This window comes from Fukomys damarensis, unplaced genomic scaffold (genome assembly GCF_012274545.1).
Source record: "Fukomys damarensis isolate Sample0158 unplaced genomic scaffold, DMR_v1.0_HiC HiC_scaffold_11, whole genome shotgun sequence".
Lineage (NCBI taxonomy): Eukaryota > Metazoa > Chordata > Mammalia > Rodentia > Bathyergidae > Fukomys > Fukomys damarensis.
The window spans coordinates 5,538,008-5,552,076 of record NW_022900923.1 but is presented as its reverse complement, the minus strand read 5'-3'; the positions used below and the strand labels follow the sequence as shown (position 1 = coordinate 5,552,076).

Sequence of the window (14,069 nt, the reverse complement as noted above, 5' to 3'; positions counted from 1 at the left end):
TGAGAAATGTCTGTTCATTTCGGATGCCCATTTTTGGATCGGGTCTTTATATTTGGGGGGACTGATTGTTTTGAGTTCTTTATATATCCTTGATAATAGTCCTTTGTCTGAGGTACAGCTGGTAAAAATTTTTTCCCACATTGTAGATTGTCTCTTAGTTCTGCTAATGGTTTCTTTTGAAGTACAGAAGCTTTTTAGTAAGATGAGATCCCAGTTGTTGATTCTTTCTGCTAGTTCCCGTCAGAGCTCCTTTTATTTCAAAAAAGGTTCTACCCATCCGGGGAAAAGGCGTAACTCATAGGCATGAGTTACCATGACCTTTGAAAGCACCATGACCTTGTCGAAACGCCCAACACTTCCCACTCTCAGTTGTAACAGTAAAGGAAATGAAAAACAGCAAAATGTTAATTTAGCACTCTGCGCTTTAACATACTGCCAATTCGGAGAATGGAGCTGTTTTTCTCTCTCTGTACAATTTTCTTCTCGTCGCGGTGGTTTCACACTAAGCAAGCACGTTTCCTGTGTCCTGGAGAACCGGCAGGCTCCTTCCTAGGGTTCGATCAGCCTCCGACATCTGGGCCTTTGCACTCTGCAGCATCTCTGAGGATCCCCCTAACGTGGCATTTTCTCTGGGGCATCTTCCCCTCTCTTATCCACTGCACGGCCACCTTCGATGCTGGGCTGCACTGCATATCCAGCCCCTCGAGGGGCAGCAGCCATGAACTACTCTTAGCAGTGCCACTTCTCCTTCACTGAGTGCCCGTGTCTGTAAAGTGTCACATGGCCCTGCACAGTCAGAAACACAACCACACAGCTCCCTGCCTGTGAGTGGGCAATAGGGACGTGCGATGACCAATGAACAGTTAGCTTTGAAAGAAGGGAAAGGAGTGGTCACCAATCACGACAGACATCTATAACTCACGTGCTAATTGGTGGGCTGAAAAGCCAGTAACTAAGCTTGTTCACAGAGTACACGATCAAAAAGGGATGTGGAAAATACGTATTTCTGATGATTTGATTATCAGCAAGTCAAAATATTCGCATAAGACAATTTCTTCTAAAATTTGTAGACATGTACATTTTTTTCTTTTCAGAATTGGGAATGTGTGTGTACCCATTCGAATACACAACCTTGTATCATTAAATATCATGTATTTGACTGCATTACTTCTTATAGTCTCTATAAAACAATTTACTCAATATAATGTGATTATGATAACATACTTGGATTTTCTACAATTTTACTGTCCTGGGGGAGCGGTTCTATATCTAAGTATTTCACTAAGAAAACTGTAACACAAAGGCATATTAAAGAATACAAATATTTTTAAGGATTCTTCCTAAATATGGTCAAATTCCTTCTTAAAAAATTAAACTCAATTATCCTCCTACCAGCAGTATCTGAGAATGCCCATTTTCTAGTGTTCTTCCCATACTTAAAATTACACTTGCTATTTCTTCACTACTCTGATTTTAGGAAAAGTATTAATCATGGTTTTATTATATATGGGTTTGGCTATTAGTAAAGCCAAATATTCCTCACCTATTTCCAGGTAATAGGTAATCACTTTTTGAAAAAGAAATTCATTTTATCATACACATATTCACTGTTCTCACTGATTTTAAAGTTATAAAGTTGTTCCCTACACTTGCAGACAATGAATTTTGATCCATAATTTTTACTGTAGTAATTTCCTTCCACTTTATTAGACAGAATTCAGAGTTCACTGGTATAGAAGTGATGAAGGCATATTTGTGCTTTTTCTGACTTTATTGGAAATATTTTAATTCGGCAACTTTTAAAATAATGTTGACTATTGATTTCAGGTAGATGATCTTTATTACCTTAAAGGAGAAATATTTGTTGCAAAATGATCAAGGTGCATTTTTTTGAAAAATTAAAAATATATTTTAAATATTATTGACAGTTCCGAACTGTCTAACTCACCGGGCTGACAAATAGGCCAACTGAGATTTATGTTTTTCATTCTTAGGATAAACTCAGCATCATTAGTAGTAAATAATGAAAAGTAAAACATGCATTTAGTAGTTTTGTATTCATACTCTTAAATGTGACTGCTCCATGATTTTATTATGATTTATTAAAATAGATTTTACATTATTAATAGGTAGTCAGTATGTATTTGTACACATGTCCATGTTGGTTAAAAGTTGTTGATTTTAGTACTTACCTATTTGTATACATATTGATTAACTTTAAGAAATAAAGTAAAATTTAATATCTTAATGATCAGAAAATTCTCACTTTGTACACAGACACCTATTACATTTTGTCAGATTGTACTTTATGTAAAGTATGACCAATTCAAGAAAAGATTAAAAATTTAAAAATAAAATAAACACCAGGCTTTCTGAAAAAATTTTTTTCGCACTTCATTTGCTGTGAAATACCTAGTATGATTTTCCCAAGGGCCCAGTGTCTGCCAGGACCACACATTTAATTATCAATTGGGAGAGTCAAACTGTACAAAATAATGTTCCATATAAGTGGTCTTTCACTTTTCTTTTTAACATTGTTAAAAACTATTTTGATTTTGGGACAAATGTCATTCATCTGTTCTATATTCCATAATAAATATTTAATGGCTTAGAATAGTTTATATATTTCACGATCATTATTGGAACAACCAATATTCAAAAGCACTTTTTGTCAGTATTTACTTAACCCCGCTAGTTCACAGTTGAGCAATTTCTCCCTTTAACATTTTCAAGGGAGAAAGAAAAGAGAATCTAATTGTCCAGTGATGTACTGTTGATGATATTCTGAAAATTTCAGCATGAAAAAAAGTGAGTTTTTCCTCTTAGCTGAGGAGGAAAGAGAATACAAATAACATTAAGTCGTAATTTTCACAATGGGCAGTGCTGAATTCTAATAATTAATAAAGAAGGTGTCCTTATGTTTTTCCAATTTAAAATGTATCTATGGTGATGGAGGTTCTTCCTCCCCATTGCCATTTCTAACGATGTGGAACAACCACCCCTTTTCTCTCTGTTAACACCTTGGTCTTGCTCCTAACCCTGTGCACCAAAATGACTGTCTATCTACATTTCTTCAGGAAATGCAGGTTGTACTACCCGTGTCACCCACACATCAAGACGTTAGAGACAACTAGTAGATGTGGGCTGAAAATCCACTTCTAATTATATTTTCGGCTATCTAGAAAAGTTTGTCCTTGAAAGAATTTAGACAGGACAGACTGGACAAAATTCATAAACAGTGTAATGTTTATCTATAGTCTTTATAATTGCCTGTAATGAGTTGATTTGTAATAAACCACTCACATCTATAAAATCAAACTCATTTGACAAAAAACAACTATTAGAATATTGTCAACTACTGGACTTTGGCCAAAAATTTTTTTCAAGTAGGAGAATAGACCTCTTTAATCTTTCCCTCCAAAGCAATAGCCATGTAAATCAAATTTATTTTATCAAACCAAAAGTTAGAGTTAGCAATAGGCTAGAAGTCAGATGGCATAATTCAACTACTGGTGCTTATGTTGTAGGAACTGTAAAACACTCACTGTGGAAAGTAACACGAAATGCATAGTTTCAATGTGCTAGGCTGTGGTCCGCATAAACAATGGAATTTTATTCAGCCATAAAAAGAATGAAATCCTATCATTTGCAGCAATGTAGATGGAACCAGTGGACATTAAGGGAAATACATCAGGCTGAGAAAGACAAGGGCCGCATGTTCTGAGTTTTATGTTGTGATGGCTAATCTTGACAGTTGACTTAACCGGATTGAGAAACACTTAGGAAATTAGGAAAGCATGCTTCTTGTGTGTCTGTGAGAGCATTTCCATGGACGACTGGGCTGGCGGACAGCAAATTCAGGGTGGGGCTGACCCCTCCTAGGTTTGGGCTGTACCATCCAGAAAGGTAGAAGCCCAGATAGAAGAGATGCAGGAAGACGAGGAAGCCCAAGACCAGGCTATCTGCCTCTTTCTGTCTTTGCCTCTCGGCTGCCATAAGGTGAGCAGCCTTCTTCCGCCATGTCCTTCCACCATGACGCTTTGTTTCACCACCGGCCTAAACGATGGGCCAAAATAACTCTTTCCTCCAGTGACCTGTTATTCTCAGGTATTTTGTCACAACAGTGAGATGACTAACACGTATGTGAAAGCTGGGATGTCATGGAGTAGAGAATACAGCAGTGATGATCAGAGGATGGTGGGGGCATAGAGGGCATATGGGCACCAGGGTTTGAGAGGAAGAATTCCTTCCAATGTTCTATAACTCACAAGGCAAATATGGTCACTAACAATCAGCTGTGCAATTCAGATACATAAAGATTTTAAATGTTCCCCCCACAAAATGATAAAGATCAGTTCTCTCAATGTGATCATTATATAGTATATGCACTAAAATATCACACTGTGCCCCATAAATATGTACACTTAGTATGTATTAATAAAACAGTTTTCAACAAATAAAATAGAGTATTTCATTGAATCATCTAGGCCTTAGGTCACATAGTGTCCCACATCTTATTTCTGTGCCTTGACTTGCTAGCCCTATGTTCTTGTATAATCACCTATACGTGTCAAGCCTTACTTTTCTCATCCAGTATCTTGGAGTAATAACACCAATCTCATGAAGTTGTTGTGAAAGCCAAGCACTCATCAGAGTGTCTGCCACGTGGACAGTCACCACTGCCTACTACTTTGATTATCACTGTTTTAGCAACTGAGCGTGAAAAAGGTTAGGTAATAATGTTCTTAGTCTAATCTCAGTTTCTTCGTCTCTAAAAGAAAGATAACGCAGTATCTTATTTATCAATGATACAAAATCATCTTATGACAAGTGTAATGTGTCAATAATGCCTCCAGACCAAGTCTGGTAGATGTTTTGCGTTCAACCTGAAGTTGTGAGGAAGAGAAGAACAGTGAGGACAGGAGTGAAAACCCTTTGGAGGCGCTGGTCTTGAGTTGGAGGAGAACCAGCAGTGGAGACCAGCCTTCCGTGATAAATTGCCTATGACCATTAACAGGGGATTGTGCGATCCCAAACACACTTGTTCATGATCTGCTCTAGAGGAAGTGACCTACACAGAGGAATAAGAAGAAATCTATGAACGAGATTTGTTCCTGATTAATTTTATCATCTGTAGGTTCAACCAGAGAGGAGATCTTATCTATAGCAACCATCAGGTAACGTGGCTCCCTCACAGGGTGTAATATGCTCGCTCCTAGGAGCCCTAAGTGTGGAGGAGATGTGTTCTAACTGGGTAGATGTGAGAGGCTGGATGAAAACACACTTCCTGACTCTGTGGACTTGAAGGAGAGAAATGAGTTCATTAGATTCCCTCCCCTAGGTCAATTAGCCATGCCGTTATCCTCACTCCCAATATTTTAAAAACTCTATTCCATTATAAAACTTTGGTGAAATACAAAATGTTACTACATATAATGGCCTGTGCCTGATTGATTGATTGATATTTTTTGCTTTACTTTAAAATATTAAAATGAAGAATCTAATTTCTGGATGATGGTGCTTTTATTTTTCAAGTTGTGTTTTCTGGAATTGAAGGGTGTAGGAGGGAGGGGGCCAGAACCCGCAGGCCTGTCACGCCAGTTACAGATGCAGTTTGTCTTCTAGAAAGCAACTGCTGGCTCCCCGAATCTGGGTTATTGCCTACACAAACTGGTGGAGTCAGTCCAGCAAAAGCACGGTTTTGATCTTTTTGTGAAAATAATATTTTAACTTTTTGACTAGGATTTTAAAAATTTCCCCATGAGATTTCACTCTTTAAAAGCTACTAACACAAAAGCTTACTTTAAATACGAGTACGGTAAAGGTAAACAGTACGTCACTGCTCCAACACCACAGCTGTAGCCTCCTTAATATTTAAAATCAACGGGGAATTTTGCCACTAACTTAATGAAGTGGATTTGGTCCCACCAACCACTTGCTGTTGAGAATAGATGGCCTCCCTTTGATGAAGAAGCAAAACACCTTCAGGAACATGAGCACTGTGTTATGATTTCCTGAGGGAAACAACCAAGGTGATGACTAGAACTCTCAGGCTGAGTTTTGACTGTTGCCCCAGAGGGAGTATGGGGGTGCAGCGAGTGACGATGAGTCTTTTGGGGGACCAGGACTTGTCGAAAGGATCACTGCAGGCGCTGTTTCCAGATGGACAGCTTACCTGCTTCTACCTAGAGCAGTGTGTGTGCTCAGCCATTGGACCCGCAATTCCACTGCAGTTCAGGAAAGTAAGTTTTAAAGCTACTCCAGAAAGATGTTTTGTAATGGGGTATGAAGAAAAGCAAATAAGTACCCCAAAATAAGGAAATCAAAAATATCATATAAAGGGTAAATTTAGAATCTTATTACAATCGACACATTACCATTAATAACTCTCACAATGCTCCCCTTTGGTTAGAACGTCCCCATCCCATCGCTGTTGTCAGTTCCTAAAGCACCTCTGGAAGTCCTGATTTTGTGAGTGTCTTTACCAGGCATGATCACCGCCAAGGGCCATCCAGTGGAAAGGCAGGCTTGTGAAAAGACGACGCCATGTCCTCATCCACCTCATTCACTGGTGGCGTTGTGTCACTTCAGGCCCTTCCCCAAAGTCAAAAAGACCCGGAAAGGTCAACATGTTGAATAGATTCAGGCCATCGAGGCAGCCACAACAGTGCAACTAAAGGTACAAAAGAGGACTCCAGAGCTGCTTCGGAAACTGGCAGGAAGAGGGAACAGAAGTGGGGTCACTGAGAGGTGAAGTGTTTTGCAATGATTCATGGCTATGTGACCGTCAGTGAAATAGTTTTAAAATTTAAACATTGACCATATTTTTTCAATGACACCTTAAGTAACTTCAGAGAGAGATAATGAAAATATCTGCAAAATAAATCCAGTAAAAATATTAATAATCCAGGTTGAATTTTGAAACCAAACTGAAATAACATCAAGAGTATAATTCTACATAAAGGGAAATTAATCTAAAGTTACAGAGATACAACTTCAAGAAGATAGAAACAGGTGCACGATTCTGATTTATTTACAATAAAAGTAACGTAAGTCTGGAAATATATCAACTAAGAATATTTTCCAAGCTTATCTGTGCTTGCTAGGGTTACGCATGACTGCTACATCTTATTTGTTTTCAAAGTGCATATTTAACATATTAATATATTTATATTGTTAATGTATAAATATATTTTTTAAATTGACAAAATAACAGCTGCATGGATTCTTACAAGAAAATTATACATCATTCACATGTCATATTTTACTAAGAAAAGCTAATAAAATTGAAATTTTTTAGTTTTAAGTTACAAATATGGAGAAGCTCTAAAAAAATTCTCTCTTCAAGTGTGATGTAGACTGAGTTAGTCTATTACCAGTAAAAAGATTGTGGGTTTTAAAAGATGTGATTTTTCAAAGCAATGAGATTAATATACAGAAAAAAAAAGGATTTTGGTACAAGGACTGCCTACACTTCTGATTTCAAATCTGATTTAAAACACACACCACCAAATGCCTCTCTGACATCTATTTTGGCCTTTACGCCTAAGGGTGATGCCATGCTATTACCACTGTGTGCTGTTTTCAGAAGCATTTAACAGAGAAGTAACGCTTTGCTCTACCTTTTGATTATAAAGTTTCATAAAACTACTAGACTTTGGTCCCCTAATTGTGTTTCTTCACAACTCCTTTCAGATGATACAAGAACCATAACAAAATGGAAGAAATAATAATTGGTAGATGCATTATGAAAACGTTGTGGAAGTTTCATCTACTTTTTGCATCAATGAGTTCAGGGTTTCACTTAAAATATAGAAATATGTGTATATTCTACGTAGCTGCTGAAGCAAATGGTTATCTATTTGATGTTTTCCCAGTCTCCAGTTGGTCACCTGTCACTTTTAATTATGTTTCAATTTCTTCTGTAACAACTGGGTTCCCCTGATGTGAAACTGAACAACGGCTATACCAGGGTGGAGAACCTTCATCCCTGATTTATCTAACTACTTCCATTTTGATCATTTCTTAGTAGGAATTAACTCCCCTAAACTGCAGCCCAAAAATGTGACAAATCCACGTAGGGAAATCACCAAATAATCATTGAATCTACAAGACATGCAGTTTATTTCATTACCTTATAGTCTAATGTTACACAGTAACATTTCACTCTTCTGGATCATTAAAGTGGAATACAGTATTCTTTTGTCACTGTTAGAGGCTACCCACGATAATATCCCAAAGATAATGTGTAAGGCCCTATTGCTCCCTTATCAGATCTACTCTCATTGATCTCAGCGTTGGTCACTGATTTCTTTCTACTGTACCTTCAGATTTGCAGTGAAAGCACAAAGTTATACAAAGAAAATGTAGAATAATTCAAACTGGAGGAACTCCTCTATTCAACCACTTACACTCAATAACCATAAATGTGATTTTTAAAAAAATCAAAACGCTTCTCCTTGCCAAAAACTTCTGGGCGCTCGCCACCGTTGGCCGCCAGCTATAATAAAAGGCTTAAATCTGACACACAGAGCGACACTTCTCTGTTATTCACACTCACTCAACCATAACAAAAGCCTTTATGGTTATCGAGTATAAGGGACTGGAGACGCTTTGTATGCGGGGAGAGGTAGCATGGGAAGGAGAGAAAGAAACGAGAGAGTCAGGGGCCGACAGGCTAGGATGGAGGGGGCAGGAGGGTGAACTAGGGCTTTATAGAGGTGGACAGGACAGGATTGTTTTTTGTTTTTTTGTTTTTTTTAGCATATGACTATTGTAGAACCGGTTTTTGTCTCTCTGGAGTTTGTCAATGAGGGGGAGAACAACTCCTGGAAACAAGTAGTTTTGAATAGGTTTTTGCAGCACAGGCCTTTAGCCGTGGAGAAGGGTGCTGGACTAGAGTGAACCAGGAATCAATCTAAGGGGACTGACTGGGGTGTCCTGGTGACCCGGTAACAACCTTTTAAACTGCTTGCACCAAGGCAGGGTCTAGGCAGCCGTCAGAGGGCCAGCCCACACCAGAGGAGGGCCATTGAAGCCTATGAAAAGTGTGGAGTTTGTCTTTTGACAATTTACTCTACAATTATCAGAACATTTTGAGGAAGACATTTTCAGCTTGTACAGCAGGGTTGCAACCGGTTGTGAAGAAGATGACAACCCCATGGCAGTGGCTGTGGGCAGGAGGGAGATACCAAAGAACGGGAGCCACAAGGACAATTAGAAAGAAAGAACGCAAAGAGCTTTTTGGCGAGGAGAGGATGTCAGAGAGACACCGATTAGAGGGCTGACGGTGCCTCCACTGAGGGTTAAAGGGAGGCCAGGACCCCGCACTGACATCAAAAGCTCTTTTAAATGGAGCAGTAAGAGCAAATGAAAAGAGACGATGTCTGGACATACAGACAAAAGCTTGGCGTTTGTGTGGCGCACCTGTGAATGAGGTCGTGACAGAGGGAAGGGGTGTCCCTCTGTAGGAGGAGCCACTTGGTCAACTGGCTGTGGGCTTCTTAGCCATTTTAAGGACCAGCTAGGCTTTGAGGGTAAATTTATCTTGTCACAAGAACACCCACTTGATCTTAGACGCAGCCACAGAACCACAGTGTGACCCCAAACAAGTCCTGTAGCTCCGAGAGGGGATGCCCTCTTTGTTGTGGGACACAGACAGAGCAGTCTACTGCTTACCCTGCCCGTTACCAGTCATTCACTCATTCTTACAGCAACACTTCCGAGGTCAGAGACATTCCAACCCTGACCCTTTTCCTGGGGATTTATCAGATTGTCTGGCTTATAGCCAGACCAGACCAGATCAGACCAGAGGGCCACCTCAGTCAGCGTCCTGACCTGACAGAGGGGCCCAGGGAATGCCTGTGTCAAGGACTACTGCTTCTACCAGAACCCGAAGGATCTTTATCAGACCAGACGGGCTTTAGAAAGTTTGCAGGGCATCTCAGGTGTCTCTGTAGCCTCTTTAACGTCATCAGTGAGACTACGGGGCCCTGGGATGTCTCGGGGGAGCGCCTCCCCTATAGTCTGCTACCATGGATGGGAGGGATCACAGTGAGGCCAGTCCACCCAGTGTGGCCGTCTCACCAGGGCCTTCAGCTGTTATGGATGAGCGAGTCCGAATAATAGAGATGTGCCACTCTCTGTGTCAGATGTAAGCCCTTTACTACAGCTGGCGGCCAAGGGTATCTAGAGTCCAGAAGTGTTTTGGCAATGCGAAGCACTTTGATTTTTTTTTTTTTTAAATCGTACTTTTAGTTGGGGAGGGCTCAGGGGAGAGCAAGCAGAATCTTACAGAAGCAGACCATGTCAGGTTACTGGGGGGCCACAAGGAAGTTTTACATCCCCTTGCTGAGCTATAAAACATCTAGCAACTGTAGCGAGTTTACTGCCAAGCAGGATGTTTCGGGCACTTTAAGCGTAAGAACTTTGTTTAAATGCAGGTACAGACTGGTGTTGAGGCACAGGATGGAGTCAGGCTGGCTACTACACTTCTACGCACCTTTGAAAAAAGAGGGAAGAAACTGTCCTTTTGGTCATGCAGACAGGATTTCCATGGGAAAGTTGGGCGCTAGAGGAGGAGGAATTCCTGCCAATGCACACACGAGAGCTCTTGGGAAGCCTAAAGATTTGGGGCCCTTTTAAGACTGAAGGTCATAATGATGACCATAGATCACCAAAAACAACCTCACTTGTCCTCAATGTTTATGAGCTAAGAGAAAAGAGAAGTAAAGAATCTGTTTCTTAAGTGATTTCAAAGAATAGACTAAAGCATTAAAAAAAAAACAAACACTTATTTGATAAAGTCGCACCTGAAAAATTCATAATAATTTCCCAATCATGGTGAGCACATGAAATAACCCTTTAATTTTCAGTGAGTCTACTACATGCTATATAGGCTAAAATTTTAAGGGCACAAAGGAGAGCAGTGGGCACTGTCTTATTAACATTTCACAGCAAAAATAGCACTTTGTCTACACTTTTAAGTCACAGGATTATTACAGAATATTACAATAGTTCATTGCTTTTCAGTTTCCCTTAGGCACTGAGCTTCCTGAAGCAAGAACTCGATTTTTTGATGTAATGAATCCTGGTGTAATGCTGAGAACCCTGCAACTGCTCAACGGGTGCTGATGGAGGAGGGAAGTGAATTAATGTGAGCATGCACTAATTACAGATGACTGTGTAATGTAAAGAGAGAAAAAAATCACTTTCCCTCTACCCTTGATACAAAAGATGTATAAATACCTGTCTCTGGGCAACGCTTTTATCGCCTTCACAATAGCTAAGACTGATGGGGTCAGGCCGAAAGCTTTGGACTTAGCCCACCAAGTCCTTGTAACAACCTATGAACTGGGAGTTGCTACTGCTTCCATTTTACAGACGAGAAAAGAGAGGCACATAAAGAAACTCACTAATTTCCCAAGGCCACCCCTTGCAATGCAAGCTGCAATGGAGACACAGGACAGGACAGTGGCGTTTGTTATTTTTCACTCGTTACTACGCTCCCCACGCCACCAGAAGCACAGTGCCCCCGGCACTCCGGTCATCCATCCACTTTTCTGCTTCCAGGCCCTTGTCCCCTCCTGGCTCCCGGGGGGAAAGCTGCTGTAATGAGAGAAGGGTTGTGGACATGCACTGCAGCTCAGCTCATTCTTGATTTCTGCTCAGTCTAAAGTTGACAGCGGAGCCCTGGAAACCAGGGGATGAAAACTTTCTACTTCTGGCCAGAAAATGCACACGTGCCTGCAGCCCCTACCCACGTGAGAAATGGGGGGAACTGCACACATGAGAGACGCAACAATACCCCAGCTTAGAGGGCAGCACAGTGCCAATTACTGAACTAAAAGAGGTAATTTGTTAAATTATTCCCAAGTGGCCTAAATGAATCAGGTCCTCTCTGCACATCTAGAAATTTTTCCTTTCTCCTCAGTAGAAGGCAGCCACATGTGCTGGAAATTACAGGAGCCTAACTCTCTAATAATAGTGATGGCCTCTCCTTTCCTTTGGATGTAGCAGTGCAATTGTAATTCAAATGATGCAGCTTCAGTGTAATTTCTTCTGTCTGTTAGATAGAGCAATCATTACTATAAAATAAAAACTTTGGTGTCTTCAGGTAACTTTTTTCCGGTAGACATTACCTAGGTAGCTCTGAGGTAGTAGCAGTAAATGTATAGTAAGGTAAACTTGTTAATTCATCATCACTGATAGATTTTTGTTGGGGTAGGACATAGCTAGACCTCCCAACTACATAAAAAAATGGTTCAGGGCTTTGCACATCATAGAAAACTATCTATCTATATATTTATCTATCTCCACATACTGATATAAGAGAAATAAGTCAGATACAGAAAGACAAATATTAAATATGGATGTTTTTAGAAAGATGATTGGAATATTTAATAGTGATTATCAGAATCTAGAAATATAAGGGGAAGGGAGGTAGTGGGAGATCGGATAAAGCGTAGTAAGTTGTAGTGTCCAGCAGTGGGTGACTATAGTTCACAATATTTATAGTTTATGACTAACTAGAAGAGTTCAAAAGCTGCAGACTCAAAATATGATAAAGAAATGGAAAGTTACTGACCCTGATTTGGTCAGCATGTGTTGTATACATATATTGATATTCACACTATAACCTGTAAATATATACAATTATTTTATGTGAATCAAATAATAAAAATATTCAAGGAGATGGAAATGTGGACATTAATACAAATTAACTATTCTGATGTGATTATTATGTACCAGGTACATGTGTTGAATTATCAAATGGCACCTTATAAATTGTATAATTAAAAAATAATGAAACAAATATACATGATCACTGCATTCATGGATGACTTAATAGGCTGCATTTATGACATTCTGGGACTGTATCTTTTTAATTTTCTTTTTAACAGATGTATAAAAGTAAAATTTCTACATGTTAATGGGGTACTGAGCAATGTTTAATACATGCATATAGTTTATAATGCTTAAATCGGGTCAGACTTATCCATCTCAAATTTTTCATTCACTTATGTGAAAACATGCAGAGTCTTTGCTTCTAAGACTGTATCTTATTATGAATAGCACTTAATTAAACAAGAACATTCAAGATTTAAAAGTAAACACAATAACATTTACCTATTTTTTACGTATGGGTTATTATGTAGTTTCAATTAGTAAATCCAAAAAATCACTATCCATTGCCATTGAGAAGGTAAAAATAATATATTTATCCTTTAATGATTTTTTTCATCAGTAATTATCTTACTTCTGGATAGAAATCCGTACAAAATGTCCACAAATACAATATACACACCTGCTCTCTAGGTACTGAAACTGTAGCATAAACTAAACAAGTGCAATGGTGATCAGACAGGTGACAATCCTGTGATCACAAGCACCCATCTTGCACTTCAACTCGTAATACTGGCAGCTATTTTTAGAAACTTTCTAATTTAAGCTGTGGCTAATTTGTGAAATCATCCAGTTGAACATATTTTAATTTGTGAAGCAAAATCTACATTTGGAAAAGGTGGAACTGTAAGCAGAGCTACTCACTTCTTCAGTCTATATGTCTTCTGTCTGTAAATGTCAGTGGTGGCCTCTGTACTTTTAAGAGTGAATTTATGACTGACTGTGCCTTGTTCATACTAACCTGTCTGTGTCCACCTGCTGGAAGAGAAAGAACCATTTTCTGAGAGCACACAGAGTCTTACTGCTAATGGTGACTACTGTGCACTTTACAGTACTTTTTTACTTATTCAGCTAGGTTGCCCTTCTTTACTCCTCTTTGCTCTTGACTAATGGGACTTGTTCAGAACCCTAACTAGAAAAGATAAATGTGAGTACACAAGGTTCCCCTGAGAATCCAGAAGGATCTTAAAGTTCATTCAAGTTGGCTCAAACTATTTTTCACCTCTACAACAATCTAACTTTTTTCTTCTCATGGAGTTTATTGGTACATTTAGGTATACAGTACAGTTACATTCATCAGTGGGATCTTGTACCTCTACATGACAGGTCTTGGTTCTCATTTTTCCCCTTGTCCCTGCCCTCCCTTCACCTCCTCCTCCCTCCTC

General features: G+C 39.4%; 1 protein-coding gene across 1 annotated transcript in view; it reads right to left on the bottom strand.

Moving 5' to 3' along the window:
• Window positions 1-14,069, bottom strand: part of Ush2a (usherin) — a 678,059-nt gene that overhangs the window by 567,294 nt on the left and 96,696 nt on the right. The window lies entirely within an intron of this gene.